The sequence below is a fragment of the Phalangium opilio genome, unplaced genomic scaffold (assembly GCF_054372755.1).
Source record: "Phalangium opilio isolate 3A_F unplaced genomic scaffold, DU_Popi_V2 ptg000073l_1, whole genome shotgun sequence".
In the NCBI taxonomy this organism is placed as follows: Eukaryota; Metazoa; Arthropoda; class Arachnida; order Opiliones; family Phalangiidae; genus Phalangium; species Phalangium opilio.
In genome coordinates, this window is record NW_028324183.1 from 203,703 (window position 1) to 227,782 (window position 24,080).

A 24,080-nucleotide genomic window follows, 5' to 3' on the forward strand; every position below is an offset into this window, starting at 1 on the left:
CTGATAGAGCTGGGTTTCGAATCCACGCCCCCGAAGAGACTGGTGCCTAAAACCAGCGCCTTAGACCACTCGGCTCATCTACCCAGAAACAAACGTCACCTCAGACTAATAAGCAAAAGATTCATATTATTAATGCTAGAAAATAAAATGGACTGATAGAGGTGGGATTCGAACCAACGCCCCCCGGAGACAATGTTGCCTTAAACCAGCGTCTTCGACCACTCGGCCACAATACCTGGAATTAATAAACACCACAGACTAATAAGAAAAAGCTTCATATTATTAATCCTAGAAAACAAAATAGGCTAATAGAGGTGGGATTTGAACCCTCGCCCCCGAAGAGACTGGTGCCTAAAAATAGCGCCTCTGACCAAACAGCCACTCTACCTGAAAGCTATAGCAAACTCAGTCTATTAAGCAAAAGCTTCATATTATTAATGCTAAAAAACAAAATGGACTGATAGAGGTGGGATTCGAACCAACGCCCCCCGAAGACAATGTTGCCTTAAACCAGCGCCTTAGACCGCTAGGCCACTCTACCTTGAACAAAATTCATATCATACTAATAAACAAATGGGTCATATTATTAATCGAAGTAAACAAAACAAGCAGATAGAGGTGGGATTCGATCCCGCGAACCGAACAGACTGGTGCCAAAAATCAGCTCCTTAAACCATTCGGCCACTCTACCTGGAAACAAAGGTCACCTCAGACTAATAAGAAAGAGCTTCATATTATTAATCCTAGAAAACAAAATTGGCTGATAGAGGTGGGATTCGAACCCACGCCCCCAAAGAGACTGGTGCCTAAAACCAGCGCCTCAGGCCACTCGGCCACTCTACCTGGAAAGAAAAGTCACCTCATACTAGTAAGCAAATGGTTCATATTATTAATCGAAGAAAACAAAACAAGCTGATAGAGGTGGGATTCGAACCCACGCCCCCAAAGAGACTGGTGCCTAAAACCAGCGCCTCAGACCACTCGGCCACTCTACCTGGAAAGAAAAGTCACCTCATACTAGTAAGCAAATGGTTCATATTATTAATCGAAGAAAACAAAACAAGCTGATAGAGCTGGGTTTCGAATCCACGCCCCCGAAGAGACTGGTGCCTAAAACCAGCGCCTTAGACCACTCGGCTCATCTACCCAGAAACAAACGTCACCTCAGACTAATAAGCAAAAGATTCATATTATTAATGCTAGAAAACAAAATGGACTGACTGAGGTGGGATTCGAACCAACGCCCCCGAAGACAGTGTTGCCTTAAACCAGCGTCTTAGACCACTCGGCCACAATACCTGGAATTGATAAACACCACAGACTAATAAGAAAAAGCTTCATATTATTAATCCTAGAAAACAAAATAAACTGATAAAGGTGGGATTCGAACCCACGCCCCCGAAGAGTCTGGTGCCTAAAACCAGCGCCTCAGACCACTCAGCCACTCTACCTGAGAGCAATAGCAAACTCAGTCTATTAAGCAAAAGCTTCATATTATTAGTCTCAGAAAACAAAATAGGCTGATAGAGGTGGGATTCGAACCCACGCCCCCGAAGAGACTGGTGCCTAAAACCAGCGCCTTAGACCGCTCGGCCACTCTACCTGGAAACAACAGTCACCTCATACTAATAAGCAAAAGATTCATTTTATTAATGTTAGAAAACAAAATGGACTGATATAGGTGGGATTCGACCCCACGCCCTCCGAAGACAAAGGTGCCTAAAACCAGCGCCTTAGACCACTCGGCCACTCTACCTGGATACAATAGACACCACAGACTAATAAGAAAAAGCTTCATATCATTAATCCTAGAAAACAAAATAGGCTGATAGACGTGGGATTCGAATCCACGCCCCTGAAGAGACTGGTGACTAAAACCAGCGCCTTAGACCACTCGGCCACTCTACCTAGAAACAAACGTCACCTCAGACTAATAAGCAAAAGATTCATATTATTAATGTTAGAAAACAAAATGGACTGATAGAGGTGGGATTCGAACCCACGCCCCCGAAGAGACTGGTGCCTAAAACCAGCGCCTTAGACCGCTCGGCCACTCTAACTGGGAATCAAAAGTCTTCTCAGACTTATAAGCAAAAGCTTCATACTATTAATCCTAGAAAACAAAATAGGCTGATAGAGGTGGGATTCGAAGCCACGCCCCCGAAGAGAATGGTGCCTTAAACCAGCATCTTAGACCACTCGGCCACTCTACCTAAAAGCAATAGCAAACTAAGTCTATTAAGCAAAGGCTTCATATTTTTAATCTTAGAAAACAAAATAGGCTGATAGAGGTGGGATTCAAATCCACGCCCCCGAAGAGACTGGTGCCTAAAACCAGCGCCTTAGACCGCTCGGCCACTCTACCTGGAAACAAATGTCACCTCATACTAATAAGCAAATGGTTCATATTATTAATCGAAGAAAACAAAACAAGCTGATAGAGGTGGGATTCGAACCCACGCCCCCGAAGAGACTGGTGCCTAAAACCAGCGCCTTAGACCACTCGGCCACTCTACCTGGAAACATGGGTCACCTCAGACTAATAAGAAAGAGCTTCATATTATTAATCTTAGAAAACAAAATAGGCTGATAGATGTGGGATTCGAATCCACGCCCCTGAAGAGACTGGTGCCTAAAACCAGCGCCTTAGACCACTCGGCCACTCTACCTAGAAACAAACGTCACCTCAGACTAATAATAAAAAGATTCATATTATTAATGTTAGAAAACAAAATGGACTGATAGAGGTGGGATTCGAACCAACGCCCCCGAAGAGACTGGTGCCTAAAACCAGCGCCTTAGACCGCTCGGCCACTCTATCTAGAAAAAAAAGGCACCTCATACTAATAAGCAAATGGTTCATATTATTAATCGAAGTAAACAAAACAAGCTGATAGAGGTGGGATTCGATCCCACGCCCCCGAAGTGACTGGTGCCTAAAACCAGCGCCTCAGACCACTCGTCCACTCTAAATGAGAGCATTAGCAAACTCAGTCTATTAAGCAAAAGCTTCATATTATTAATCTTAGAAAAGAAAATAGGCTGACAAAGGTGGGATTCGATCCCACGCCCCCGAAGAGACTGGTGCCTAAAACCAGCGCCTTAGACCACTCGGCCACTCAACCTGAAAACAAACGTCACCTCAGACTAATAAGCAAATGGTTCGTATTATTATTCGAAGAATACAAAACAAGCTGATAGGGGTTGGATTCGATCCCACGCTCCGAACAGACTGGTGCCAAAAGTCACCGCCTTAAACCATTCGGCCACTCTAACTGGGAATTAGAAGTCATCTCAGACTTATAAGCAAAAGCTTCATATTATTAATCTTAGAAAACAACATACGCTGATGGAGGTGGGATTCGAATCCACGCCCCCGAAGAGACTGGTGCCTAAAACCAGCGCCTTAGACCACTCGGCCACTCTACCTAGAAACAAACGTCACCTCAGACTAATAAGCAAAAGATTCATATTATTAATGTTAGAAAACAAAATGGACTGATAGAGTTGGGATTCGACCCCACGCCCTCCAAAGACAAAGGTGCCTTAAAACAGCGTCTTAGACCACTCGGCCACTCTACCTGAGAGCAATACCAAACTCAGTCTATTAAGCAAAAGCTTCATATTATTAGTCTTAGAAAACAAAATAGGCTGATAGAGGTGGGATTCGAACCCACGCCCCCGAAAGACTGGTGCCTAAAACCAGCGCCTTAGACCACTCGGCCACTCTACCTGGAAACAAAGGTCACCTCAGACTAATAAGAAAGAGCTTCATATTATTAATCCTAGAAAACAAAATAGGCTGATAGAGGTGGGATTCGAACCCTCGCCCCCGAAGAGACTGGTGCCTAAAACCAGCGCCTTAGACCGCTCGGCCAATCTACCTTGAACAAAATTCACCTTATACTAATAAGCAAATAGGTCATATTATTAATCGAAGTAAACAAAACAAGCTGATAGAGGTGGGATTCGATCCCACGCCCCGAACAGACTGGTGCCAAAAATCAGCGCCTTAAACCACTCGGCCACTCTACCTAGAAACAAACGTCACCTCAGACTAATAAGCAAAAGATTCATATTATTAATGTTAGAAAACAAAATGGACTGATAGAGGTGGGATTCGACCCCACGCCCTCCGAAGGCAAAGGTGCCTTAAAACAGCGTCTTAGACCACTCGGCCACTCTACCTGAGAGCAATAGCAAACTAAGTCTATTAAGCAAAGGCTTCATATTTTTATTCTTAGAAAACAAAATAGGCTGATAGAGGTGGGATTCGAACCCACGCCCCCGAAGAGACTGGTGCCTAAAACCAGCGCCTTAGACCGCTCGGCCACTCTACCTGGAAACAACAGTCACCTCATACTAATAAGCAAATGGTTCATATTATTAATCGAAGAAAACAAAACAAGCTGATAGAGGTGGGATTCGAACCCTCGCCCCCGAAGAGACTGGTGCCTAAAACCAGCGAATTATACCACTCGGCCACTCTACTTGGAAACAAAGGTCACCTCAGACTAATAAGAAAGAGCTTCATATTATTAATCCTAGAAAACAAAATTGGCTGATAGAGGTGGGATTCAAACCACGCCCCCGAAGAGTCTGGTGCCTAAAACCAGCGCCTCAGACCACTCGGCCACTCTACCTGATAGCAATAGCAAACTCAGTCTATTAAGCAAAAGCTTCATATTATTAATCTTAGAAAACAAAATGGCTGATGGAGGTGGGATTCGAACCCACGCCCCCGAAGAGACTGGTGCCTAAAACCAGCGCCTTAGAACCCTCGGCCACTCTACCTGGAAAAAAAGTCACCTCATATTAATAAGCAAATGGTTCATATTATTAATCGAAGTAAACAAAACAAGATGATAGAGGTGGGATTCGAACCCTCGCCCCCGAAGAGACTGGTGCCTAAAACCAGCGAATTAGACCACTCGGCCACTCTACTTGGAAACAAAGGTCACCTCAGACTAATAAGAAAGAGCTTCATATTATTAATCTTAGAAAACAAAATAGGCTGATAGATGTGGGATTCGAATCCACGCCCCTGAAGAGACTGGTGCCTAAAACCAGCGCCTTAGACCACTCGGCCACTCTACCTAGAAACAAACGTCACCTCAGACTAATAATAAAAAGATTCATATTATTAATGTTAGAAAACAAAATGGACTGATAGAGGTGGGATTCGAACCAACGCCCCCGAAGAGACTGGTGCCTAAAACCAGCGCCTTAGACCGCTCGGCCACTCTATCTAGAAAAAAAAGGCACCTCATACTAATAAGCAAATGGTTCATATTATTAATCGAAGTAAACAAAACAAGCTGATAGAGGTGGGAATCGATCCCACGCCCCGAACAGACTGGTGCCAAAAATCAGCGCCTTAGACCACTCGGCCACTCTAACTGGGAATCAAAAGTCTTCTCAGACTTATAAGCAAAAGCTTCATACTATTAATCCTAGAAAACAAAATAGGCTGATAGAGGTGGGATTCGAAGCCACGCCCCCGAAGAGTCTGGTGCCTAAAACCAGCGCCTCAGACCACTCGGCCACTCTACCTAGAAACAAACGTCACCTTAGACTAATAAGCAAATGGTTCATATTATTAATCGAAGTAAACAAAACAAGCTGATAGAGGTGGGATTCGATCCCACGCCCCGAACAGACTGGTGCCTAAAACCAGCGCCTTGGACCACTCGGCCACTCTACCTGGAAACAAAGGTCACCTCAGACTAATAAGAAAAAGATTCATATTATTAATCTTAGAAAACAAAATAGGCTGATAGAGGTGGGATTCGAACCAACGCCCCCCGAAGAAAATGGTGCCTTAAACCAGCGTCTTAGACCACTCGGCCACGCTACCTGGAAACAATAGACACCACAGACTAATAAGAAAAAGCTTCATATTATTAATCCTAGAAAAAAAAATAGGCTGATACAGGTGGGATTTGAACCCACGCCCCCGAAGTGACTGGTGCCTAAAACCAGCGCCTCAGACCACTCGTCCACTCTAAATGAGAGCATTAGCAAACTCAGTCTATTAAGCAAAAGCTTCATATTATTAATCTTAGAAAAGAAAATAGGCTGACAAAGGTGGGATTCGATCCCACGCCCCCGAAGAGACTGGTGCCTAAAACCAGCGCCTTAGAACACTGGGCCACTCAACCTGAAAACAAACGTCACCTCAGACTAATAAGCAAATGGTTCGTATTATTATTCGAAGAATACAAAACAAGCTGATAGGGGTTGGATTCGATCCCACGCTCCGAACAGACTGGTGCCAAAAGTCACCGCCTTAAACCATTCGGCCACTCTAACTGGGAATTAGAAGTCATCTCAGACTTATAAGCAAAAGCTTCATATTATTAATCTTAGAAAACAACATACGCTGATGGAGGTGGGATTCAAATCCACGCCCCCGAAGAGACTGGTGCCTAAAACCAGCGCCTTAGACCACTCGGCCACTCTACCCAGAAACAAACGTCACCTCAGACTAATAAGCAAAAGATTCATATTATTAATGTTAGAAAACAAAATGGACTGATAGAGTTGGGATTCGACCCCACGCCCTCCAAAGACAAAGGTGCCTTAAAACAGCGTCTTAGACCACTCGGCCACTCTACCTGATAGCAATAGCAAACTCAGTCTATTAAGCAAAAGCTTCATATTATTAATCTTAGAAAACAAAATGGCTGATGGAGGTGGGATTCGAACCCACGCCCCCGAAGAGACTGGTGCCTAAAACCAGCGCCTTAGAACCCTCGGCCACTCTACCTGGAAAAAAAGTCACCTCATATTAATAAGCAAATGGTTCATATTATTAATCGAAGTAAACAAAACAAGATGATAGAGGTGGGATTCGAACCCTCGCCCCCGAAGAGACTGGTGCCTAAAACCAGCGAATTAGACCACTCGGCCACTCTACTTGGAAACAAAGGTCACCTCAGACTAATAAGAAAGAGCTTCATATTATTAATCTTAGAAAACAAAATAGGCTGATAGATGTGGGATTCGAATCCACGCCCCTGAAGAGACTGGTGCCTAAAACCAGCGCCTTAGACCACTCGGCCACTCTACCTAGAAACAAACGTCACCTCAGACTAATAATAAAGAGATTCATATTATTAATGTTAGAAAACAAAATGGACTGATAGAGGTGGGATTCGAACCAACGCCCCCGAAGAGACTGGTGCCTAAAACCAGCGCCTTAGACCGCTCGGCCACTCTATCTAGAAAAAAAAGGCACCTCATACTAATAAGCAAATGGTTCATATTATTAATCGAAGTAAACAAAACAAGCTGATAGAGGTGGGAATCGATCCCACGCCCCGAACAGACTGGTGCCAAAAATCAGCGCCTTAGACCACTCGGCCACTCTAACTGGGAATCAAAAGTCTTCTCAGACTTATAAGCAAAAGCTTCATACTATTAATCCTAGAAAACAAAATAGGCTGATAGAGGTGGGATTCGAAGCCACGCCCCCGAAGAGTCTGGTGCCTAAAACCAGCGCCTCAGACCACTCGGCCACTCTACCTAGAAACAAACGTCACCTTAGACTAATAAGCAAATGGTTCATTTTATTAATCGAAGTAAACAAAACAAGCTGATAGAGGTGGGATTCGATCCCACGCCCCGAACAGACTGGTGCCTAAAACCAGCGCCTTGGACCACTCGGCCACTCTACCTGGAAACAAAGGTCACCTCAGACTAATAAGAAAAAGATTCATATTATTAATCTTAGAAAACAAAATAGGCTGATAGAGGTGGGATTCGAACCAACGCCCCCCGAAGAAAATGGTGCCTTAAACCAGCGTCTTAGACCACTCGGCCACGCTACCTGGAAACAATAGACACCACAGACTAATAAGAAAAAGCTTCATATTATTAATCCTAGAAAAAAAAATAGGCTGATACAGGTGGGATTTGAACCCACGCCCCCGAAGTGACTGGTGCCTAAAACCAGCGCCTCAGACCACTCGTCCACTCTAAATGAGAGCATTAGCAAACTCAGTCTATTAAGCAAAAGCTTCATATTATTAATCTTAGAAAAGAAAATAGGCTGACAAAGGTGGGATTCGATCCCACGCCCCCGAAGAGACTGGTGCCTAAAACCAGCGCCTTAGAACACTGGGCCACTCAACCTGAAAACAAACGTCACCTCAGACTAATAAGCAAATGGTTCGTATTATTATTCGAAGAATACAAAACAAGCTGATAGGGGTTGGATTCGATCCCACGCTCCGAACAGACTGGTGCCAAAAGTCACCGCCTTAAACCATTCGGCCACTCTAACTGGGAATTAGAAGTCATCTCAGACTTATAAGCAAAAGCTTCATATTATTAATCTTAGAAAACAACATACGCTGATGGAGGTGGGATTCAAATCCACGCCCCCGAAGAGACTGGTGCCTAAAACCAGCGCCTTAGACCACTCGGCCACTCTACCCAGAAACAAACGTCACCTCAGACTAATAAGCAAAAGATTCATATTATTAATGTTAGAAAACAAAATGGACTGATAGAGTTGGGATTCGACCCCACGCCCTCCAAAGACAAAGGTGCCTTAAAACAGCGTCTTAGACCACTCGGCCACTCTACCTGAGAGCAATACCAAACTCAGTCTATTAAGTAAAAGCTTCATATTATTAGTCTTAGAAAACAAAATAGGCTGATAGAGGTGGGATTCGAACCCACGCCCCCGAAAGACTGGTGCCTAAAACCAGCGCCTTAGACCACTCGGCCACTCTACCTGGAAACAAAGGTCACCTCAGACTAATAAGAAAGAGCTTCATATTATTAATCCTAGAAAACAAAATAGGCTGATAGAGGTGGGATTCGAACCCTCGCCCCCGAAGAGACTGGTGCCTAAAACCAGCGCCTTAGACCGCTCGGCCACTCTACCTTGAACAAAATTCACCTTATACTAATAAGCAAATAGGTCATATTATTAATCGAAGTAAACAAAACAAACTGATAGAGGTGGGATTCGATCCCACGCCCCGAACAGACTGGTGCCAAAAATCAGCGCCTTAAACCACTCGGCCACTCTACCTAGAAACAAACGTCACCTCAGACTAATAAGCAAAAGATTCATATTATTAATGTTAGAAAACAAAATGGACTGATAGAGGTGGGATTCGACCCCACGCCCTCCGAAGGCAAAGGTGCCTTAAAACAGCGTCTTAGACCACTCGGCCACTCTACCTGAGAGCAATAGCAAACTAAGTCTATTAAGCAAAGGCTTCATATTTTTATTCTTAGAAAACAAAATAGGCTGATAGAGGTGGGATTCGAACCCTCGCCCCCGAAGAGACTGGTGCCTAAAACCAGCGAATTAGACCACTCGGCCACTCTACTTGGAAACAAAGGTCACCTCAGACTAATAAGAAAGAGCTTCATATTATTAATCCTAGAAAACCAAATTGGCTGATAGACGTGGGATTCGAACCCACGCCCCCGAAGAGTCTGGTGCCTAAAACCAGCGCCTCAGACCACTCGGCCACTCTACCTGATAGCAATAGCAAACTCAGTCTATTAAGCAAAAGCTTCATATTATTAATCTTAGAAAACAAAATGGCTGATAGAGGTGGGATTCGAACCCACGCCCCCGAAGAGACTGGTGCCTAAAACCAGCGCCTTAGACCCCTCGGCCACTCTACCTGGAAAAAAAGTCACCTCATATTAATAAGCAAATGGTTCATATTATTAATCGAAGTAAACAAAACAAGATGATAGAGGTGGGATTCGAACCCTCGCCCCCGAAGAGACTGGTGCCTAAAACCAGCGAATTAGACCACTCGGCCACTCTACTTGGAAACAAAGGTCACCTCAGACTAATAAGAAAGAGCTTTATATTATTAATCCTAGAAAACAAAATTGGCTGATAGAGGTGAGATTCGAACCCACGCCCCCAAAGAGACTGGTGCCTAAATCCAGCGCCTCAGACCACTCGGCCACTCTACCTGGAAAGAAAAGTCACCTCATACTAGTAAGCAAATGGTTCATATTATTAATCGAAGAAAATAAAACAAGCTGATAGAGGTGGGATTCGAACCCACGCCCCCGAAGAGACTGGTGCCTAAAACCAGTGCCTTAGACCGCTCGGCCACTCTACCTGGAAAGAAAAGTCACCTCATACCAGTAAGCAAATGGTTCATATTATTAATCGAAGAAAACAAAACAAGCTGATAGAGGTGGGATTCGAACCCACGCCCCCGAAGAGACTGGTGCCTAAAACCAGCGCCTTAGACCACACGGCCACTCTACCTCACAGCAATTGCAAACTCAGTCTATAAATCAAAAGCTTCATATTTTTAATCTTAGAAAACAAAATAGGCTGATAGAGCTGGGTTTCGAATCCACGCCCCCGAAGAGACTGGTGCCTAAAACCAGCGCCTTAGACCACTCGGCTCATCTACCCAGAAACAAACGTCACCTCAGACTAATAAGCAAAAGATTCATATTATTAATGCTAGAAAATAAAATGGACTGGTAGAGGTGGGATTCGAACCAACGCCCCCCGAAGACAATGTTGCCTTAAACCAGCGCCTTAGACCGCTCGGCCACTCTACCTTGAACAAAATTCATATCATACTAATAAACAAATGGGTCATATTATTAATCGAAGTAAACAAAACAAGCAGATAGAGGTGGGATTCGATCCCGCGAACCGAACAGACTGGTGCCAAAAATCAGCTCCTTAAACCATTCGGCCACTCTACCTGGAAACAAAGGTCACCTCAGACTAATAAGAAAGAGCTTCATATTATTATTCCTAGAAAACAAAATTGGCTGATAGAGGTGGGATTCGGACCCACGCCCCCGAAGAGTCTGGTGCCTAAAACCAGCGCCTCAGACCACTCAGCCACTCTACCTGAGAGCAATAGCAAACTCAGTCTATTAATCAAAAGCTTCATATTATTAGTATTAGAAAACAAAATAGGCTGATAGAGGTGGGTTTCGAACCCACGCCCCCGAAGAGACTGGTGCCTAAAACCAGCGCCTTAGACCGCTCGGCCACTCTACCTGGAAACAACAGTCACCTCATACTAATAAGCAAAAGATTCATTTTATTAATGTTAGAAAACAAAATGGACTGATATAGGTGGGATTCGACCCCACGCCCTCCGAAGACAAAGTGCCGTAAAACAGCGTCTAAGACCACTCGGCCACTCTACCTGAAAGAAATAGCTAACTAAGTCTATTGAGCAAAGGCTTCATATTTTTAATCTTAGAAAACAAAATTGGCTGATAGAGGTGGGTTTCGAATCCACGCCCCCGAAGAGACTGGTGCCTAAAACCAGCGCCTTAGACCACTCGGCCACTCTACCTAGAAACAAACGTCACCTCAGACTAATAAGCAAAAGATTCATTTTATTAATGATGGAAAACAAAATGGACTGATAGAGGTGAGATTCGAACCAACGCCCCCCGAAGACAGTGTTGCCTTAAACCAGCGTCTTAGACCACTCGGCCACAATACCTGGAATTGATAAACACCACAGACTAATAAGAAAAAGCTTCATATTATTAATCCTAGAAAACAAAATAGGCTGATAGAGGTGGGATTTGAACCCACGCCCCCGAAGAGACTGGTGCCTAAAACCAGCGCCTCAGCCCACTCAGCCACTCTACCGGAAAGCACTAGCAAACTCAGTCTATTAAGCAAAAGCTTCATATTATTAATCTTAGAAAACAAAATGGCTGATAGAGGTGGGATTCGAACCCACGCTCCCGAAGAGACTGGTGCCAAAAACCAGCGCCTTTGCCCGCTCGGCCACTCTACCTTGAACAAACTTCACCTCATACTAATAAGCAAATGGGTCATATTATTAATCGAAGTAAACAAAACAAGCAGATAGAGGTGGGATTCGATCCCACGAACCGAACAGACTGGTGCCAAATATCAGCTCCTTAAACCATTTGGCCACTCTAACTGGGAATCAAAAGTCTTCTCAGACTTATAAGCAAAAGCTTCATATTATTAATCCTAGAAAACAAAATAAACTGATAAAGGTGGGATTCTAACCCACGCCCCCGAAGAGTCTGGTGCCTAAAACCAGCGCCTCAGACCACTCAGCCACTCTACCTGAGAGCAATAGCAAACTCAGTCTATTAAGCAAAAGCTTCATATTATTAGTCTCAGAAAACAAAATAGGCTGATAGAGGTGGGATTCGAACCCACGCCCCCGAAGAGACTGGTGCCTAAAACCAGCGCCTTAGACCGCTCGGCCACTCTACCTGGAAACAACAGTCACCTCATTCTAATAAGCAAAAGATTCATATTATTAATCGAAGAAAACAAAACAAGCTGATAGAGGTGGGATTCGAACCCACGCCCCCGAAGAGACTGGTGCTTAAAACCAGCGCCTTAGACCACTCGGCCACTCTACCTGGAAACAATAGACACCACAGACTAATAAGAAAAAGCTTCATATCATTAATCCTAGAAAACAAAATAGGCTGATAGACGTGGGATTTGAACCCACGCCCCCGAAAAGACTGGTGCCTAAAACCAGCGCCTTAGACCGCTCGGCCACTCTACCTGGAAACAAAAGTCACCTCAGACTAATAAGAAAGAGCTTCATATTATTAATCCTAGAAAACAAAATAGGCTGATAAAGGTGGGATTCGAACCCACCCCCCGGAGAGTCTGGTGCCTAAAACCAGCGCCTCAGACCACTCGGCCACTCTACCTGACAGCAATAGCATACTCAGTCTATTAAGCAAAAGCTTCATATTATTAATCTTAGAAAAGAAAATAGGCTGATAAAGGTGGGATTCGAACCCACGCCCCCGAAGAGACTGGTGCCTAAAACCAGCGCCTTAGACCGCTCGGCCACTCTACCTGGAAACAAATGTCACCTCATACTAATAAGCAAATGGTTCATATTATTAATCGAAGAAAACAAAACAAGCTGATATAGGTGGGATTCGAACCCACGCCCCCGAAGAGACTGGTGCCTAAAACCAGCGCCTTAGACCACCCGGCCAGTCTACCTGGAAACAAAGGTCACCTCAGACTAATAAGAAAGAGCTTCATATTATTAATCTTAGAAAACAAAATAGGCTGATAGATGTGGGATTCGAATCCACGCCCCTGAAGAGACTGGTGACTAAAACCAGCGCCTTAGACCACTCGGCCACTCTACCTAGAAACAAACGTCACCTCAGACTAATAAGCAAAAGATTCATATTATTAATGTTAGAAAACAAAATGGACTGATAGAGGTGGGATTCGAACCCACGCCCCCGAAGAGACTGGTGCCTAAAACCAGCGCCTTAGACCGCTCGGCCACTCTATCTAGAATAAAAAGTCACCTCATACTAATAAGCAAATGGTTCATATTATTAATCGAAGTAAACAAAACAAGCTGATAGAGGTGGGATTCGATCCCACGCCCCGAACAGACTGGTGCCAAAAATCAGCGCCTCAGACCACTCGGCCACTCTAACTGGGAATCAAAAGTCTTCTCAGACTTATAAGCAAAAGCTTCATACTATTAATCCTAGAAAACAAAATAGGCTGATAGAGGTGGGATTCGAAGCCACGCCCCCGAAGAGAATGGTGCCTTAAACCAGCATCTTAGACCACTCGGCAACTCTACCTAAAAGCAATAGCAAACTAAGTCTATTAAGCTCAGGCTTCATATTTTTAATCTTAGAAAACAAAATAGGCTGATAGAGGTGGGATTCGAATCCACGCCCCCGAAGAGACTGGTGCCTAAAACCAGCGCCTTAGACCGCTCGGCCACTCTACCTGGAAACAAATGTCACCTCATACTAATAAGCAAATGGTTCATATTATTAATCGAAGAAAACAAAACAAGCTGATATAGGTGGGATTCGAACCCACGCCCCCGAAGAGACTGGTGCCTAAAACCAGCGCCTTAGACCACCCGGCCACTCTACCTGGAAACAAAGGTCACCTCAGACTAATAAGAAAGAGCTTCATATTATTAATCTTAGAAAACAAAATAGGCTGATAGATGTGGGATTCGAATCCACGCCCCTGAAGAGACTGGTGACTAAAACCAGCGCCTTAGACCACTCGGCCACTCTACCTAGAAACAAACGTCACCTCAGACTAATAAGCAAAAGATTCATATTATTAATGTTAGAAAACAAAATGGACTGATAGAGGTGGGATTCGAACCCACGCCCCCGAAGAGACTGGTGCCTAAAACCAGCGCCTTAGACCGCTCGGCCACTCTATCTAGAATAAAAAGTCACCTCATACTAATAAGCAAATGGTTCATATTATTAATCGAAGTAAACAAAACAAGCTGATAGAGGTGGGATTCGATCCCACGCCCCGAACAGACTGGTGCCAAAAATCAGCGCCTCAGACCACTCGGCCACTCTAACTGGGAATCAAAAGTCTTCTCAGACTTATAAGCAAAAGCTTCATACTATTAATCCTAGAAAACAAAATAGGCTGATAGAGGTGGGATTCGAAGCCACGCCCCCGAAGAGAATGGTGCCTTAAACCAGCATCTTAGACCACTCGGCCACTCTACCTAAAAGCAATAGCAAACTAAGTCTATTAAGCTCAGGCTTCATATTTTTAATCTTAGAAAACAAAATAGGCTGATAGAGGTGGGATTCGAATCCACGCCCCCGAAGAGACTGGTGCCTAAAACCAGCGCCTTAGACCGCTCGGCCACTCTACCTGGAAACAAATGTCACCTCATACTAATAAGCAAATGGTTCATATTATTAATCGAAGAAAACAAAACAAGCTGATAGAGGTGGGATACGAACCCACGCCCCCGAAGAGGCTGGTACCTAAAACCAGCGCCGTAGACCACTAGGCCACTCTACCTGGAAACAAAGGTCACCTCAGACTAATAAGAAAGAGCTTCATATTATTAATCTTAGAAAACAAAATAGGCTGATAGATGTGGGATTCGAATCCACGCCCCTGAAGAGACTGGTGCCTAAAACCAGCGCCTTAGACCACTCGGCCACTCTACCTAGAAACAAACGTCACCTCAGACTAATAAGCAAAAGATTCATATTATTAATGTTAGAAAACAAAATGGACTGATAGAGGTGGGATTCGAACCAACGCCCCTTAAGAGACTGGTGCCTAAAACCAGCGCCTTAGACCGCTCGGCCACTCTATATAGAAAAAAAGGCACCACATACTAATAAGCAAATGGTTCATATTATTAATCGAAGTAAACAAAACAAGCTGATATAGGTGGGATTCGATCCCACGCCCCGAACAGACTGGTGCCTTAAACCAGCGTCTTAGACCACTCGGCCACTCTACCTAAAAGCAATAGCAAACTAAGTCTATTAAGCAAAGGCTTCATATTTTTAATCTTAGAAAACAAAATACGCTGATAGAGGTGGGATTCGAATCCACGCCCCCGAAGAGACTGGTGCCTAAAACCCGCGCCTTAGACCACTCGGCCACTCTACATGGAAACAAAAGTCACCTCATACTAATAAGCAAAAGATTCATATTATTAATCGAAGAAAACAAAACAAGCTGATAGACGTGGGATTCGAACCCACGCCCCCAAGAGACTGGTGCCTAAAACCAGCGCCTTAGACCGCTCGGCCACTCTAACTGGAAACAAAAGTCACCTCATACTAATAAGCAAATGGTTCATATTATTAATCGAAGAAAACAAAACAAGCTGAAAGAGGTGGGATTCGAACCCACGCCCCCGAAGAGACTGATGCCTAAAACCAGCGCCTCAGACCACTCGGCCACTCTACCTGACAGCAATAGCAAACTCAGTCTATTAAGCAAAAGCTTCATATTATTAATCTTAGAAAAGAAAATAGGCTGATAAATGTGGGATTGGAACCCACGCCCCCGAAGAGACTGGTGCCTAAAACCAGCGCCTTAGACCACTCGGCCACTCTCCCTTTAAACAAACGTCACCTCAGACTAATAAGCAAATGGTTCATATTATTAATCGAAGAAAACAAAACAAGCTGATAGAGGTGGGATTCGATCCCACGCCCCGAAGAGACTGGTGCCAAAAATCACCGCCTTAAACCATTCGGCCACTCTAACTGGGAATCAGAAGTCATCTCAGACTTATAAGCAAAAGCTTCATATTATTAATGCTAGAAAATAAAATGGACTGATAGAGGTGGGATTCGAACCGACGCCCCCCGAAGACAATTTTGCCTTAAACCAGCGTCTTAGACCACTCGGCCGCTCTACCTGGATACAATAGACTCCACAGACTAATAAGAAAAAGCTTCATATTATTAATCCTAGAAATCAAAATAGGCTGATAGATGTGGGATTTCAACCCACGCCCCCGAAGAGACTGGTGCCTAAAACCAGCGCCTTAGACCACTCGGCCACTCTACCTGAAAGCAATAGCAAACTCAGTCTATTAAGCAAAAGCTTCATATTATTAATCTTAGAAAAGAAAACAGGCTGATAAAGGTGGGATTCGATCCCACGCCCCCGAAGAGACTGGTGCCTAAAACCAGCGCCTTAGACCACTCGGCCACTCTACCTGAAAACAAACGTCACCTCAGACTAATAAGCAAATGGTTCATATTATTAATCGAAGAAAACAAAACAAGCTGATAGGGGTTGGATTCGATCCCACGTCCCGAACAGACTGGTGCCAAAAGTCACCGCCTTAAACCACTCGGCCACTCTAACTGGGAGTCAGAAGTCATCTCAGACTTATAAGCAAAAGCTTCATATTATTAATCCTAGAAAACATAATATGCTGATAGAGGTGGGATTCGAATCCACGCCCCCGAAGAGACTGGTGCCTAAAACCAGCGCCGTAGACCAAGAAACAAACGTCACCTCAGACTATTAAGCAAAAGATTCATTTTATTAATGTTAGAAAACAAAATGGACTGATAGAGGTGGGATTCGAACCCACGCCCTCCGAAGACAAAGGTGCCTTAAAACAGCGTCTCAGACCACTCGGTCACACTACCTAAAAGCAATACCAAACTAAGTCTATTAACAAAGGCTTCATATTTTTAATCTTAGAAAACAAAACAAGCTGATAGATGTGGGATTCGAACCCACGCCCCCGAAGAGACTGGTGCCTAAAACCAGCGCCTTAGACCGCTCGGCCACTCTACCTGACAGCAATAGCAAACTCAGTCTATTAAGCAAAAGCTTCATATTATTAATCTTAGAAAACAAAATAGGCAGATAGAGGTGGGATTCGAATCCACGCCCCCGAAGAGACTGGTGCCAAAAACCAGCGCCTTAGAACACTCGGCCACTCTACCTAGAAACAAACGTCACCTCAGACTAATAAGCAAATGGTTCATATTATTAATCGAAGTAAACAAAACAAGCTGATAGAGGTGGGATTCGATCCCACGCCCCGAACAGACTGGTGCCTAAAACCAGCGCCTTCGACCACTCGGCCACTCTACCTGGAAACAAAGGTCACCTCAGACTAATAAGCAAAAGATTCATATTATTAATCTTAGAAAACAAAATAGGCTGATAGAGGTGGGACTCGAACCAACGCCCCCCGAAGAAAATGGTGCCTTAAACCAGCGTCTTAGACCACTCGGCCACGCTACCTGGAAACAATAGACACCACAGACTAATAAGAAAAAGCTTCATATTATTAATCCTAGAAAAAAAAATAGGCTGATAGAGGTGGGATTTGAACCCTCGCCCCCGAAGTGACTGGTGCCTAAAACCAGCGCCTCAGACCACTCGTCCACTCTACCTGAGAGCATTAGCAAACTCAGTCTATTAAGCAAAAGCTTCATATTATTAATCTTAGAAAAGAAAATAGGCTGACAAAGGTGGGATTCGATCCCACGCCCCCGAAGAGACTGGTGCCTAAAACCAGCGCCTTAGACCACTCGGCCACTCAACCTGAAAACAAACGTCACCTCAGACTAATAAGCAAATGGTTCGTATTATTATTCGAAGAATACAAAACAAGCTGATTGGGGTTGGATTCGATCCCACGCTCCGAACAGACTGGTGCCAAAAGTCACCGCCTTAAACCATTCGGCCACTCTAACTGGGAATTAGAAATCATCTCAGACTTATAAGCAAAAGCTTCATATTATTAATCTTAGAAAACAACATACGCTGATGGAGGTGGGATTCGAATCCACGCCCCCGAAGAGACTGGTGCCTAAAACCAGCGCCTTAGACCACTCGGCCACTCTACCTAGAATCAAACGTCACCTCAGACTAATAAGCAAAAGATTCATATTATTAATGTTAGAAAACAAAATGGACTGATAGAGTTGGGATTCGACCCCACGCCCTCCGAAGACAAAGGTGCCTTAAAACAGCGTCTTAGACCACTCGGCCACTCTACCTGAGAGCAATACCAAACTCAGTCTATTAAGCAAAAGCTTCATATTATTAGTCTTAGAAAACAAAATAGGCTGATAGAGGTGGGATTCGAACCCACGCCCCCGAAGAGACTGGTGCCTAAAACCAGCGCCTTAGACCACTCGGCCACTCTACCTGGAAACAAAGGTCACCTCAGACTAATAAGAAAGAGCTTCATATTATTAATCCTAGAAAACAAAATAGGCTGATAGAGGTGGGATTCGAACCCTCGCCCCCGATTAGACTGGTGCCTAAAACCAGCGCCTTAGACCGCTAGGCCACTCTACCTTGAACAAAATTCACCTTATACTAATTAGCAAATAGGTCATATTATTAATCGAAGTAAACAAAACAAGCTGATAGAGGTGGGATTCGATCCCACGCCCCGAACAGACTGGTGCCTAAAATCAGCGCCTTAGACCACTCGGCCACTCTACCTAGAAACAAACGTCACCTCAGACTAATAAGCAAAAGATTCATATTATTAATGTTAGAAAACAAAATGGACTGATAGAGGTGGGATTCGACCCCACGCCCTCCGAAGGCAAAGGTGCCTTAAAACAGCGTCTTAGACCACTCGGCCACTCTACCTGAGAGCAATAGCAAACTAAGTCTATTAAGCAAAGGCTTCATATTTTTATTCTTAGAAAACAAAATAGGCTGATAGAGGTGGGTTTCGAATCCACGCCCCCGAAGAGTCTGGTGCCTAAAACCAGTGCCTCAGACCACTCGGCCACTCTACCTGAGAGCAATAGCAAACTCAGTCTATTAAGTAAAAGCTTCATATTATTAGTCTTAGAAAACAAAATTGGCTGATAGAGGTGGGATTCGAACCCACGCCCCCGAAGAGACTGGTGCCTAAAACCAGCGCCTTAGACCGCTCGGCCACTCTACCTGGAAACAACAGTCCCCTCATACTAATAAGCAAATGGTTCATATTATTAATCGAAGAAAACAAAACAAGCTGATAGAGGTGGGATTCGAACCCTCGCCCCCGAAGAGACTGGTGCCTAAAACCAGCGAATTAGACCACTCGGCCACTCTACTTGGAAACAAAGTTCACCTCAGACTAATAAGAAAAAGCTTCATATTATTAATCCTAGAAAACAAAATTGGCTGATAGAGGTGGGATTCGAACCCACGCCCCCGAAGAGTTTGGTGCCTAAAACCAGCTCCTCAGACCACTCGACCACTCTACCTGAAAGCAATAGCAAACTCAGTCTATTAAGCAAAAGCTTCATATTATTAATCTTAGAAAACAAAATGGCTGATAGAGGTGGGATTCGAACCCACGCCCCCGAAGAGACTGGTGCCTAAAACCAGCGCCTTAGACCCCTCGGCCACTCTACCTGGAAAAAAAGTCACCTCATACTAATAAGCAAATGGTTCATATTATTAATCGAAGTAAACAAAACAAGCTGATAGAGGTGGGATTCGAACCCTCGCCCCCGAAGAGACTGGTGCCTAAAACCAGCGAATTAGACCACTCGGCCACTCTACTTGGAAACAAAGGTCACCTCAGACTAATAAGAAAGAGCTTCATATTATTAATCCTAGAAAACAAAATTGGCTGATAGAGGTAAGATTCGAACCCACGCCCCCAAAGAGACTGGTGCCTAAAACCAGCGCCTCAGACCACTCGGCCACTCTACCTGGAAAGAAAAGTCACCTCATACTAGTAAGCAAATGGTTCATATTATTAATCGAAGAAAATAAAACAAGCTGATAGAGGTGGGATTCGAACCCACGCCCCCGAAGAGACTGGTGCCTAAAACCAGAGCCTTAGACCGCTCGGCCACTCTACCAGCAAACAAAAGTCACCTCATACTAATAAGCAAATGGTTCATATTATTAATCGAAGAAAACAAAACAAGCTGATAGAGGTGGGATTCGAACCCACGCCCCCGAAGAGACTGGTGCCTAAAACCAGCGCCTTAGACCACACGGCCACTCTACCTCACAGCAACAGCAAACTCAGTCTATAAATCAAAAGCTTCATATTTTTAATCTTAGAAAACAAAATAGGCTGATAGAGCTGGGTTTCGAATCCACGCCCCCGAAGAGACTGGTGCCTAAAACCAGCGCCTTAGACCACTCGGCTCATCTACCCAGAAACAAACGTCACCTCAGACTAATAAGCAAAAGATTCATATTATTAATGCTAGAAAATAAAATGGACTGATAGAGGTGGGATTCGAACCAACGCCCCCCGAAGAGACTGGTGCCTAAAACCAGCGCCTTAGACCGCTCGGCCACTCTACCTGGAAACAACAGTCACCTCATACTAATAAGCAAATGGTTCATATTATTAATCGAAGTAAACAAAACAAGCTGATAGAGGTGGGATTCGAACCCTCGCCCCCGAAGAGACTGGTGCCTAAAACCAGCGAATTAGACCACTCGGCCACTCTACTTGGAAACAAAGTTCACCTCAGACTAATAAGAAAAAGCTTCATATTATTAATCCTAGAAAACAAAATTGGCTGATAGAGGTGGGATTCGAACCCACGCCCCCGAAGAGTTTGGTGCCTAAAACCAGCGCCTCAGACCACTCGACCACTCTACCTGAAAGCAATAGCAAACTCAGTCTATTAAGCAAAAGCTTCATATTATTAATCTTAGAAAACAAAATGGCTGATAGAGGTGGGATTCGAACCCACGCCCCCGAAGAGACTGGTGCCTAAAACCAGCGCCTTAGACCCCTCGGCCACTCTACCTGGAAAAAAAGTCACCTCATACTAATAAGCAAATGGTTCATATTATTAATCGAAGTAAACAAAACAAGCTGATAGAGGTGGGATTCGAACCCTCGCCCCCGAAGAGACTGGTGCCTAAAACCAGCGAATTAGACCACTCGGCCACTCTACTTGGAAACAAAGGTCACTTCAGACTAATAAGAAAGAGCTTCATATTATTAATCCTAGAAAACAAAATTGGCTGATAGAGGTAAGATTCGAACCCACGCCCCCAAAGAGACTGGTGCCTAAAACCAGCGCCTCAGACCACTCGGCCACTCTACCTGGAAAGAAAAGTCACCTCATACTAGTAAGCAAATGGTTCATATTATTAATCGAAGAAAATAAAACAAGCTGATAGAGGTGGGATTCGGACCCACGCCCCCGAAGAGACTGGTGCCTAAAACCAGTGCCTTAGACCGCTCGGCCACTCTACCTGGAAACAAAAGTCACCTCATACTAATAAGCAAATGGTTCATATTATTAATCGAAGAAAACAAAACAAGCTGATAGAGGTGGGATTCGAACCCACGCCCCCGAAGAGACTGGTGCCTAAAACCAGCGCCTTAGACCACACGGCCACTCTACCTCACAGCAACAGCAAACTCAGTCTATAAATCAAAAGCTTCATATTTTTAATCTTAGAAAACAAAATAGGCTGATAGAGCTGGGTTTCGAATCCACGCCCCCGAAGAGACTGGTGCCTAAAACCAGCGCCTTAGACCACTCGGCTCATCTACCCAGAAACAAACGTCACCTCAGACTAATAAGCAAAAGATTCATATTATTAATGCTAGAAAATAAAATGGACTGATAGAGGTGGGATTCGAACCAACGCCCCCCGAAGACAATGTTGCCTTAAACCAGCGTCTTCGACCACTCGGCCACAATACCTGGAATTAATAAACACCACAGACTAATAAGAAAAAGCTTCATATTATTAATCCTAGAAAACAAAATAGGCTGATAGAGGTGGGATTTGAACCCTCGCCCCCGAAGAGACTGGTGCCTAAAACCAGCGCCTCTGACCAAACAGCCACTCTACCTGAAAGCAATAGCAAACTCAGTCTATTAAGCAAAAGCTTCATATTATTAATGCTAGAAAACAAAATGGACTGATAGAGGTGGGATTCGAACCAACGCCCCCCGAAGACAATGTTGCCTTAAACCAGCGCCCTAGACCGCTCGGCCACTCTACCTTGAACAAAATTCATAACATACTAATAAACAAATAGGTCATATTATTAATCGAAGTAAACAAAACAAGCAGATAGAGGTGGGATTCGATCCCGCGAACCGAACAGACTGGTGCCAAAAATCAGCTCCTTAAACCATTCGGCCACTCTACCTGGAAACAAAGGTCACCTCAGACTAATAAGAAAGAGCTTCATATTATTAATCCTAGAAAACAAAATTGGCTGATAGAGGTGGGATTCGAACCCACGCCCCCAAAGAGACTGGTGCCTAAAACCAGCGCCTCAGACCACTCGGCCACTCTACCTGGAAAGAAAAGTCACCTCATACTAGTAAGCAAATGGTTCATATTATTAATCGAAGAAAACAAAACAAGCTGATAGAGGTGGGATTCGAACCCACGCCCCCGAAGAGACTGGTGCCTAAAACCAGCGCCTTAGACCACACGGCCACTCTACCTCACAGCAATAGCAAACTCAGTCTATAAAGCAAAAGCTTCATATTTTTAATCTTAGAAAACAAAATAGGCTGATAGAGCTGGGTTTCGAATCCACGCCCCCGAAGAGACTGGTGCCTAAAACCAGCGCCTTAGACCACTCGGCTCATCTACCCAGAAACAAACGTCACCTCAGACTAATAAGCAAAAGATTCATATTATTAATGCTAGAAAATAAAATGGACTGATAGAGGTGGGATTCGAACCCACGCCCCCGAAGAGACTGGTGCCTAAAACCAGCGCCTTAGACCACACGGCCACTCTACCTCACAGCAATAGCAAACTCAGTCTATAAAGCAAAAGCTTCATATTTTTAATCTTAGAAAACAAAATAGGCTGATAGAGCTGGGTTTCGAATCCACGCCCCCGAAGAGACTGGTGCCTAAAACCAGCGCCTTAGACCACTCGGCTCATCTACCCAGAAACAAACGTCACCTCAGACTAATAAGCAAAAGATTCATATTATTAATGCTAGAAAATAAAATGGACTGATAGAGGTGGGATTCGAACCCACGCCCCCGAAGAGACTGGTGCCTAAAACCAGCGCCTTAGACCACACGGCCACTCTACCTCACAGCAACAGCAAACTCAGTCTATAAATCAAAAGCTTCATATTTTTAATCTTAGAAAACAAAATAGGCTGATAGAGCTGGGTTTCGAATCCACGCCCCCGAAGAGACTGGTGCCTAAAACCAGCGCCTTAGACCACTCGGCTCATCTACCCAGAAACAAACGTCACCTCAGACTAATAAGCAAAAGATTCATATTATTAATGCTAGAAAATAAAATGGACTGATAGAGGTGGGATTCGAACCAACGCCCCCCGAAGACAATGTTGCCTTAAACCAGCGTCTTCGACCACTCGGCCACAATACCTGGAATTAATAAACACCACAGACTAATAAGAAAAAGCTTCATATTATTAATCCTAGAAAACAAAATAGGCTGATAGAGGTGGGATTTGAACCCTCGCCCCCGAAGAGACTGGTGCCTAAAACCAGCGCCTCTGACCAAACAGCCACTCTACCTGAAAGCAATAGCAAACTCAGTCTATTAAGCAAAAGCTTCATATTATTAATGCTAGAAAACAAAATGGACTGATAGAGGTGGGATTCGAACCAACGCCCCCCGAAGACAATGTTGCCTTAAACCAGCGCCCTAGACCGCTCGGCCACTCTACCTTGAACAAAATTCATAACATACTAATAAACAAATAGGTCATATTATTAATCGAAGTAAACAAAACAAGCAGATAGAGGTGGGATTCGATCCCGCGAACCGAACAGACTGGTGCCAAAAATCAGCTCCTTAAACCATTCGGCCACTCTACCTGGAAACAAAG

The 24,080-nt window shown here is 44.3% G+C and overlaps 73 non-coding genes across 73 annotated transcripts; all 73 read right to left on the reverse strand.

Moving 5' to 3' along the window:
- Positions 1 to 761: 761 nt before the first annotated feature.
- TRNAL-UAG (transfer RNA leucine (anticodon UAG)) lies at positions 762 to 843 on the reverse strand. The gene has a single exon. It is a non-coding gene; the product is annotated as a tRNA-Leu (tRNA).
- A 70-nt stretch (positions 844 to 913) lies between these two features.
- On the reverse strand, positions 914 to 995 carry TRNAL-UAG (transfer RNA leucine (anticodon UAG)). Its single transcript has one exon. It is a non-coding gene; the product is annotated as a tRNA-Leu (tRNA).
- Positions 996 to 1,369: 374 nt separating this feature from the next.
- Positions 1,370 to 1,451, reverse strand: TRNAL-UAG (transfer RNA leucine (anticodon UAG)). The gene has a single exon. It is a non-coding gene; the product is annotated as a tRNA-Leu (tRNA).
- A 70-nt stretch (positions 1,452 to 1,521) lies between these two features.
- TRNAL-UAG (transfer RNA leucine (anticodon UAG)) lies at positions 1,522 to 1,603 on the reverse strand. The gene has a single exon. It is a non-coding gene; the product is annotated as a tRNA-Leu (tRNA).
- Positions 1,604 to 1,978: 375 nt separating this feature from the next.
- Positions 1,979 to 2,060, reverse strand: TRNAL-UAG (transfer RNA leucine (anticodon UAG)). The gene has a single exon. It is a non-coding gene; the product is annotated as a tRNA-Leu (tRNA).
- Positions 2,061 to 2,283: 223 nt separating this feature from the next.
- On the reverse strand, positions 2,284 to 2,365 carry TRNAL-UAG (transfer RNA leucine (anticodon UAG)). Its single transcript has one exon. It is a non-coding gene; the product is annotated as a tRNA-Leu (tRNA).
- Positions 2,366 to 2,435: 70 nt separating this feature from the next.
- Positions 2,436 to 2,517, reverse strand: TRNAL-UAG (transfer RNA leucine (anticodon UAG)). The gene has a single exon. It is a non-coding gene; the product is annotated as a tRNA-Leu (tRNA).
- A 70-nt stretch (positions 2,518 to 2,587) lies between these two features.
- Positions 2,588 to 2,669, reverse strand: TRNAL-UAG (transfer RNA leucine (anticodon UAG)). Its single transcript has one exon. It is a non-coding gene; the product is annotated as a tRNA-Leu (tRNA).
- Positions 2,670 to 2,739: 70 nt separating this feature from the next.
- TRNAL-UAG (transfer RNA leucine (anticodon UAG)) lies at positions 2,740 to 2,821 on the reverse strand. Its single transcript has one exon. It is a non-coding gene; the product is annotated as a tRNA-Leu (tRNA).
- A 222-nt stretch (positions 2,822 to 3,043) lies between these two features.
- On the reverse strand, positions 3,044 to 3,125 carry TRNAL-UAG (transfer RNA leucine (anticodon UAG)). Its single transcript has one exon. It is a non-coding gene; the product is annotated as a tRNA-Leu (tRNA).
- A 222-nt stretch (positions 3,126 to 3,347) lies between these two features.
- On the reverse strand, positions 3,348 to 3,429 carry TRNAL-UAG (transfer RNA leucine (anticodon UAG)). Its single transcript has one exon. It is a non-coding gene; the product is annotated as a tRNA-Leu (tRNA).
- A 223-nt stretch (positions 3,430 to 3,652) lies between these two features.
- Positions 3,653 to 3,733, reverse strand: TRNAL-UAG (transfer RNA leucine (anticodon UAG)). Its single transcript has one exon. It is a non-coding gene; the product is annotated as a tRNA-Leu (tRNA).
- Positions 3,734 to 3,954: 221 nt separating this feature from the next.
- On the reverse strand, positions 3,955 to 4,035 carry TRNAQ-UUG (transfer RNA glutamine (anticodon UUG)). Its single transcript has one exon. It is a non-coding gene; the product is annotated as a tRNA-Gln (tRNA).
- A 223-nt stretch (positions 4,036 to 4,258) lies between these two features.
- TRNAL-UAG (transfer RNA leucine (anticodon UAG)) lies at positions 4,259 to 4,340 on the reverse strand. Its single transcript has one exon. It is a non-coding gene; the product is annotated as a tRNA-Leu (tRNA).
- Positions 4,341 to 4,712: 372 nt separating this feature from the next.
- On the reverse strand, positions 4,713 to 4,794 carry TRNAL-UAG (transfer RNA leucine (anticodon UAG)). The gene has a single exon. It is a non-coding gene; the product is annotated as a tRNA-Leu (tRNA).
- Positions 4,795 to 5,015: 221 nt separating this feature from the next.
- TRNAL-UAG (transfer RNA leucine (anticodon UAG)) lies at positions 5,016 to 5,097 on the reverse strand. The gene has a single exon. It is a non-coding gene; the product is annotated as a tRNA-Leu (tRNA).
- Positions 5,098 to 5,167: 70 nt separating this feature from the next.
- On the reverse strand, positions 5,168 to 5,249 carry TRNAL-UAG (transfer RNA leucine (anticodon UAG)). The gene has a single exon. It is a non-coding gene; the product is annotated as a tRNA-Leu (tRNA).
- A 222-nt stretch (positions 5,250 to 5,471) lies between these two features.
- On the reverse strand, positions 5,472 to 5,553 carry TRNAL-UAG (transfer RNA leucine (anticodon UAG)). Its single transcript has one exon. It is a non-coding gene; the product is annotated as a tRNA-Leu (tRNA).
- A 70-nt stretch (positions 5,554 to 5,623) lies between these two features.
- On the reverse strand, positions 5,624 to 5,704 carry TRNAL-UAG (transfer RNA leucine (anticodon UAG)). The gene has a single exon. It is a non-coding gene; the product is annotated as a tRNA-Leu (tRNA).
- Positions 5,705 to 6,383: 679 nt separating this feature from the next.
- TRNAL-UAG (transfer RNA leucine (anticodon UAG)) lies at positions 6,384 to 6,465 on the reverse strand. The gene has a single exon. It is a non-coding gene; the product is annotated as a tRNA-Leu (tRNA).
- Positions 6,466 to 6,687: 222 nt separating this feature from the next.
- Positions 6,688 to 6,769, reverse strand: TRNAL-UAG (transfer RNA leucine (anticodon UAG)). Its single transcript has one exon. It is a non-coding gene; the product is annotated as a tRNA-Leu (tRNA).
- Positions 6,770 to 6,990: 221 nt separating this feature from the next.
- On the reverse strand, positions 6,991 to 7,072 carry TRNAL-UAG (transfer RNA leucine (anticodon UAG)). Its single transcript has one exon. It is a non-coding gene; the product is annotated as a tRNA-Leu (tRNA).
- A 70-nt stretch (positions 7,073 to 7,142) lies between these two features.
- TRNAL-UAG (transfer RNA leucine (anticodon UAG)) lies at positions 7,143 to 7,224 on the reverse strand. Its single transcript has one exon. It is a non-coding gene; the product is annotated as a tRNA-Leu (tRNA).
- Positions 7,225 to 7,446: 222 nt separating this feature from the next.
- Positions 7,447 to 7,528, reverse strand: TRNAL-UAG (transfer RNA leucine (anticodon UAG)). Its single transcript has one exon. It is a non-coding gene; the product is annotated as a tRNA-Leu (tRNA).
- Positions 7,529 to 7,598: 70 nt separating this feature from the next.
- Positions 7,599 to 7,679, reverse strand: TRNAL-UAG (transfer RNA leucine (anticodon UAG)). The gene has a single exon. It is a non-coding gene; the product is annotated as a tRNA-Leu (tRNA).
- Positions 7,680 to 8,358: 679 nt separating this feature from the next.
- Positions 8,359 to 8,440, reverse strand: TRNAL-UAG (transfer RNA leucine (anticodon UAG)). The gene has a single exon. It is a non-coding gene; the product is annotated as a tRNA-Leu (tRNA).
- A 223-nt stretch (positions 8,441 to 8,663) lies between these two features.
- Positions 8,664 to 8,744, reverse strand: TRNAL-UAG (transfer RNA leucine (anticodon UAG)). The gene has a single exon. It is a non-coding gene; the product is annotated as a tRNA-Leu (tRNA).
- Positions 8,745 to 8,814: 70 nt separating this feature from the next.
- Positions 8,815 to 8,896, reverse strand: TRNAL-UAG (transfer RNA leucine (anticodon UAG)). Its single transcript has one exon. It is a non-coding gene; the product is annotated as a tRNA-Leu (tRNA).
- A 69-nt stretch (positions 8,897 to 8,965) lies between these two features.
- On the reverse strand, positions 8,966 to 9,046 carry TRNAQ-UUG (transfer RNA glutamine (anticodon UUG)). The gene has a single exon. It is a non-coding gene; the product is annotated as a tRNA-Gln (tRNA).
- A 375-nt stretch (positions 9,047 to 9,421) lies between these two features.
- Positions 9,422 to 9,503, reverse strand: TRNAL-UAG (transfer RNA leucine (anticodon UAG)). Its single transcript has one exon. It is a non-coding gene; the product is annotated as a tRNA-Leu (tRNA).
- A 69-nt stretch (positions 9,504 to 9,572) lies between these two features.
- TRNAL-UAG (transfer RNA leucine (anticodon UAG)) lies at positions 9,573 to 9,654 on the reverse strand. Its single transcript has one exon. It is a non-coding gene; the product is annotated as a tRNA-Leu (tRNA).
- Positions 9,655 to 10,027: 373 nt separating this feature from the next.
- TRNAL-UAG (transfer RNA leucine (anticodon UAG)) lies at positions 10,028 to 10,109 on the reverse strand. Its single transcript has one exon. It is a non-coding gene; the product is annotated as a tRNA-Leu (tRNA).
- Positions 10,110 to 10,179: 70 nt separating this feature from the next.
- On the reverse strand, positions 10,180 to 10,261 carry TRNAL-UAG (transfer RNA leucine (anticodon UAG)). The gene has a single exon. It is a non-coding gene; the product is annotated as a tRNA-Leu (tRNA).
- Positions 10,262 to 10,938: 677 nt separating this feature from the next.
- TRNAL-UAG (transfer RNA leucine (anticodon UAG)) lies at positions 10,939 to 11,020 on the reverse strand. The gene has a single exon. It is a non-coding gene; the product is annotated as a tRNA-Leu (tRNA).
- Positions 11,021 to 11,242: 222 nt separating this feature from the next.
- On the reverse strand, positions 11,243 to 11,324 carry TRNAL-UAG (transfer RNA leucine (anticodon UAG)). Its single transcript has one exon. It is a non-coding gene; the product is annotated as a tRNA-Leu (tRNA).
- A 223-nt stretch (positions 11,325 to 11,547) lies between these two features.
- Positions 11,548 to 11,629, reverse strand: TRNAL-UAG (transfer RNA leucine (anticodon UAG)). Its single transcript has one exon. It is a non-coding gene; the product is annotated as a tRNA-Leu (tRNA).
- A 69-nt stretch (positions 11,630 to 11,698) lies between these two features.
- Positions 11,699 to 11,780, reverse strand: TRNAQ-UUG (transfer RNA glutamine (anticodon UUG)). Its single transcript has one exon. It is a non-coding gene; the product is annotated as a tRNA-Gln (tRNA).
- A 221-nt stretch (positions 11,781 to 12,001) lies between these two features.
- TRNAL-UAG (transfer RNA leucine (anticodon UAG)) lies at positions 12,002 to 12,083 on the reverse strand. Its single transcript has one exon. It is a non-coding gene; the product is annotated as a tRNA-Leu (tRNA).
- A 70-nt stretch (positions 12,084 to 12,153) lies between these two features.
- TRNAL-UAG (transfer RNA leucine (anticodon UAG)) lies at positions 12,154 to 12,235 on the reverse strand. Its single transcript has one exon. It is a non-coding gene; the product is annotated as a tRNA-Leu (tRNA).
- Positions 12,236 to 12,305: 70 nt separating this feature from the next.
- TRNAL-UAA (transfer RNA leucine (anticodon UAA)) lies at positions 12,306 to 12,387 on the reverse strand. Its single transcript has one exon. It is a non-coding gene; the product is annotated as a tRNA-Leu (tRNA).
- A 70-nt stretch (positions 12,388 to 12,457) lies between these two features.
- TRNAL-UAG (transfer RNA leucine (anticodon UAG)) lies at positions 12,458 to 12,539 on the reverse strand. Its single transcript has one exon. It is a non-coding gene; the product is annotated as a tRNA-Leu (tRNA).
- Positions 12,540 to 12,609: 70 nt separating this feature from the next.
- TRNAL-UAG (transfer RNA leucine (anticodon UAG)) lies at positions 12,610 to 12,690 on the reverse strand. Its single transcript has one exon. It is a non-coding gene; the product is annotated as a tRNA-Leu (tRNA).
- A 70-nt stretch (positions 12,691 to 12,760) lies between these two features.
- TRNAL-UAG (transfer RNA leucine (anticodon UAG)) lies at positions 12,761 to 12,842 on the reverse strand. The gene has a single exon. It is a non-coding gene; the product is annotated as a tRNA-Leu (tRNA).
- A 374-nt stretch (positions 12,843 to 13,216) lies between these two features.
- Positions 13,217 to 13,298, reverse strand: TRNAL-UAG (transfer RNA leucine (anticodon UAG)). The gene has a single exon. It is a non-coding gene; the product is annotated as a tRNA-Leu (tRNA).
- Positions 13,299 to 13,672: 374 nt separating this feature from the next.
- On the reverse strand, positions 13,673 to 13,754 carry TRNAL-UAG (transfer RNA leucine (anticodon UAG)). The gene has a single exon. It is a non-coding gene; the product is annotated as a tRNA-Leu (tRNA).
- Positions 13,755 to 13,824: 70 nt separating this feature from the next.
- TRNAL-UAG (transfer RNA leucine (anticodon UAG)) lies at positions 13,825 to 13,906 on the reverse strand. The gene has a single exon. It is a non-coding gene; the product is annotated as a tRNA-Leu (tRNA).
- Positions 13,907 to 14,128: 222 nt separating this feature from the next.
- Positions 14,129 to 14,210, reverse strand: TRNAL-UAG (transfer RNA leucine (anticodon UAG)). The gene has a single exon. It is a non-coding gene; the product is annotated as a tRNA-Leu (tRNA).
- A 374-nt stretch (positions 14,211 to 14,584) lies between these two features.
- Positions 14,585 to 14,666, reverse strand: TRNAL-UAG (transfer RNA leucine (anticodon UAG)). Its single transcript has one exon. It is a non-coding gene; the product is annotated as a tRNA-Leu (tRNA).
- A 70-nt stretch (positions 14,667 to 14,736) lies between these two features.
- On the reverse strand, positions 14,737 to 14,818 carry TRNAL-UAG (transfer RNA leucine (anticodon UAG)). Its single transcript has one exon. It is a non-coding gene; the product is annotated as a tRNA-Leu (tRNA).
- A 70-nt stretch (positions 14,819 to 14,888) lies between these two features.
- TRNAL-UAG (transfer RNA leucine (anticodon UAG)) lies at positions 14,889 to 14,970 on the reverse strand. The gene has a single exon. It is a non-coding gene; the product is annotated as a tRNA-Leu (tRNA).
- A 524-nt stretch (positions 14,971 to 15,494) lies between these two features.
- TRNAL-UAG (transfer RNA leucine (anticodon UAG)) lies at positions 15,495 to 15,575 on the reverse strand. The gene has a single exon. It is a non-coding gene; the product is annotated as a tRNA-Leu (tRNA).
- Positions 15,576 to 15,645: 70 nt separating this feature from the next.
- On the reverse strand, positions 15,646 to 15,727 carry TRNAL-UAG (transfer RNA leucine (anticodon UAG)). The gene has a single exon. It is a non-coding gene; the product is annotated as a tRNA-Leu (tRNA).
- A 527-nt stretch (positions 15,728 to 16,254) lies between these two features.
- Positions 16,255 to 16,336, reverse strand: TRNAL-UAG (transfer RNA leucine (anticodon UAG)). Its single transcript has one exon. It is a non-coding gene; the product is annotated as a tRNA-Leu (tRNA).
- Positions 16,337 to 16,406: 70 nt separating this feature from the next.
- On the reverse strand, positions 16,407 to 16,488 carry TRNAL-UAG (transfer RNA leucine (anticodon UAG)). Its single transcript has one exon. It is a non-coding gene; the product is annotated as a tRNA-Leu (tRNA).
- Positions 16,489 to 16,998: 510 nt separating this feature from the next.
- On the reverse strand, positions 16,999 to 17,080 carry TRNAL-UAG (transfer RNA leucine (anticodon UAG)). Its single transcript has one exon. It is a non-coding gene; the product is annotated as a tRNA-Leu (tRNA).
- Positions 17,081 to 17,302: 222 nt separating this feature from the next.
- TRNAL-UAG (transfer RNA leucine (anticodon UAG)) lies at positions 17,303 to 17,383 on the reverse strand. Its single transcript has one exon. It is a non-coding gene; the product is annotated as a tRNA-Leu (tRNA).
- Positions 17,384 to 17,758: 375 nt separating this feature from the next.
- Positions 17,759 to 17,840, reverse strand: TRNAL-UAG (transfer RNA leucine (anticodon UAG)). Its single transcript has one exon. It is a non-coding gene; the product is annotated as a tRNA-Leu (tRNA).
- A 222-nt stretch (positions 17,841 to 18,062) lies between these two features.
- Positions 18,063 to 18,144, reverse strand: TRNAL-UAG (transfer RNA leucine (anticodon UAG)). Its single transcript has one exon. It is a non-coding gene; the product is annotated as a tRNA-Leu (tRNA).
- Positions 18,145 to 18,367: 223 nt separating this feature from the next.
- On the reverse strand, positions 18,368 to 18,449 carry TRNAL-UAG (transfer RNA leucine (anticodon UAG)). The gene has a single exon. It is a non-coding gene; the product is annotated as a tRNA-Leu (tRNA).
- A 221-nt stretch (positions 18,450 to 18,670) lies between these two features.
- On the reverse strand, positions 18,671 to 18,751 carry TRNAL-UAG (transfer RNA leucine (anticodon UAG)). The gene has a single exon. It is a non-coding gene; the product is annotated as a tRNA-Leu (tRNA).
- Positions 18,752 to 19,126: 375 nt separating this feature from the next.
- Positions 19,127 to 19,208, reverse strand: TRNAL-UAG (transfer RNA leucine (anticodon UAG)). The gene has a single exon. It is a non-coding gene; the product is annotated as a tRNA-Leu (tRNA).
- A 373-nt stretch (positions 19,209 to 19,581) lies between these two features.
- On the reverse strand, positions 19,582 to 19,663 carry TRNAL-UAG (transfer RNA leucine (anticodon UAG)). Its single transcript has one exon. It is a non-coding gene; the product is annotated as a tRNA-Leu (tRNA).
- Positions 19,664 to 20,036: 373 nt separating this feature from the next.
- TRNAL-UAG (transfer RNA leucine (anticodon UAG)) lies at positions 20,037 to 20,118 on the reverse strand. Its single transcript has one exon. It is a non-coding gene; the product is annotated as a tRNA-Leu (tRNA).
- A 70-nt stretch (positions 20,119 to 20,188) lies between these two features.
- Positions 20,189 to 20,270, reverse strand: TRNAL-UAG (transfer RNA leucine (anticodon UAG)). Its single transcript has one exon. It is a non-coding gene; the product is annotated as a tRNA-Leu (tRNA).
- Positions 20,271 to 20,492: 222 nt separating this feature from the next.
- TRNAL-UAG (transfer RNA leucine (anticodon UAG)) lies at positions 20,493 to 20,575 on the reverse strand. Its single transcript has one exon. It is a non-coding gene; the product is annotated as a tRNA-Leu (tRNA).
- Positions 20,576 to 20,797: 222 nt separating this feature from the next.
- Positions 20,798 to 20,879, reverse strand: TRNAL-UAG (transfer RNA leucine (anticodon UAG)). The gene has a single exon. It is a non-coding gene; the product is annotated as a tRNA-Leu (tRNA).
- A 69-nt stretch (positions 20,880 to 20,948) lies between these two features.
- On the reverse strand, positions 20,949 to 21,030 carry TRNAL-UAG (transfer RNA leucine (anticodon UAG)). The gene has a single exon. It is a non-coding gene; the product is annotated as a tRNA-Leu (tRNA).
- A 373-nt stretch (positions 21,031 to 21,403) lies between these two features.
- TRNAL-UAG (transfer RNA leucine (anticodon UAG)) lies at positions 21,404 to 21,485 on the reverse strand. Its single transcript has one exon. It is a non-coding gene; the product is annotated as a tRNA-Leu (tRNA).
- A 70-nt stretch (positions 21,486 to 21,555) lies between these two features.
- On the reverse strand, positions 21,556 to 21,637 carry TRNAL-UAG (transfer RNA leucine (anticodon UAG)). The gene has a single exon. It is a non-coding gene; the product is annotated as a tRNA-Leu (tRNA).
- Positions 21,638 to 22,467: 830 nt separating this feature from the next.
- Positions 22,468 to 22,549, reverse strand: TRNAL-UAG (transfer RNA leucine (anticodon UAG)). The gene has a single exon. It is a non-coding gene; the product is annotated as a tRNA-Leu (tRNA).
- A 70-nt stretch (positions 22,550 to 22,619) lies between these two features.
- On the reverse strand, positions 22,620 to 22,701 carry TRNAL-UAG (transfer RNA leucine (anticodon UAG)). Its single transcript has one exon. It is a non-coding gene; the product is annotated as a tRNA-Leu (tRNA).
- A 222-nt stretch (positions 22,702 to 22,923) lies between these two features.
- On the reverse strand, positions 22,924 to 23,005 carry TRNAL-UAG (transfer RNA leucine (anticodon UAG)). The gene has a single exon. It is a non-coding gene; the product is annotated as a tRNA-Leu (tRNA).
- A 222-nt stretch (positions 23,006 to 23,227) lies between these two features.
- On the reverse strand, positions 23,228 to 23,309 carry TRNAL-UAG (transfer RNA leucine (anticodon UAG)). The gene has a single exon. It is a non-coding gene; the product is annotated as a tRNA-Leu (tRNA).
- Positions 23,310 to 24,080: the final 771 nt, after the last annotated feature.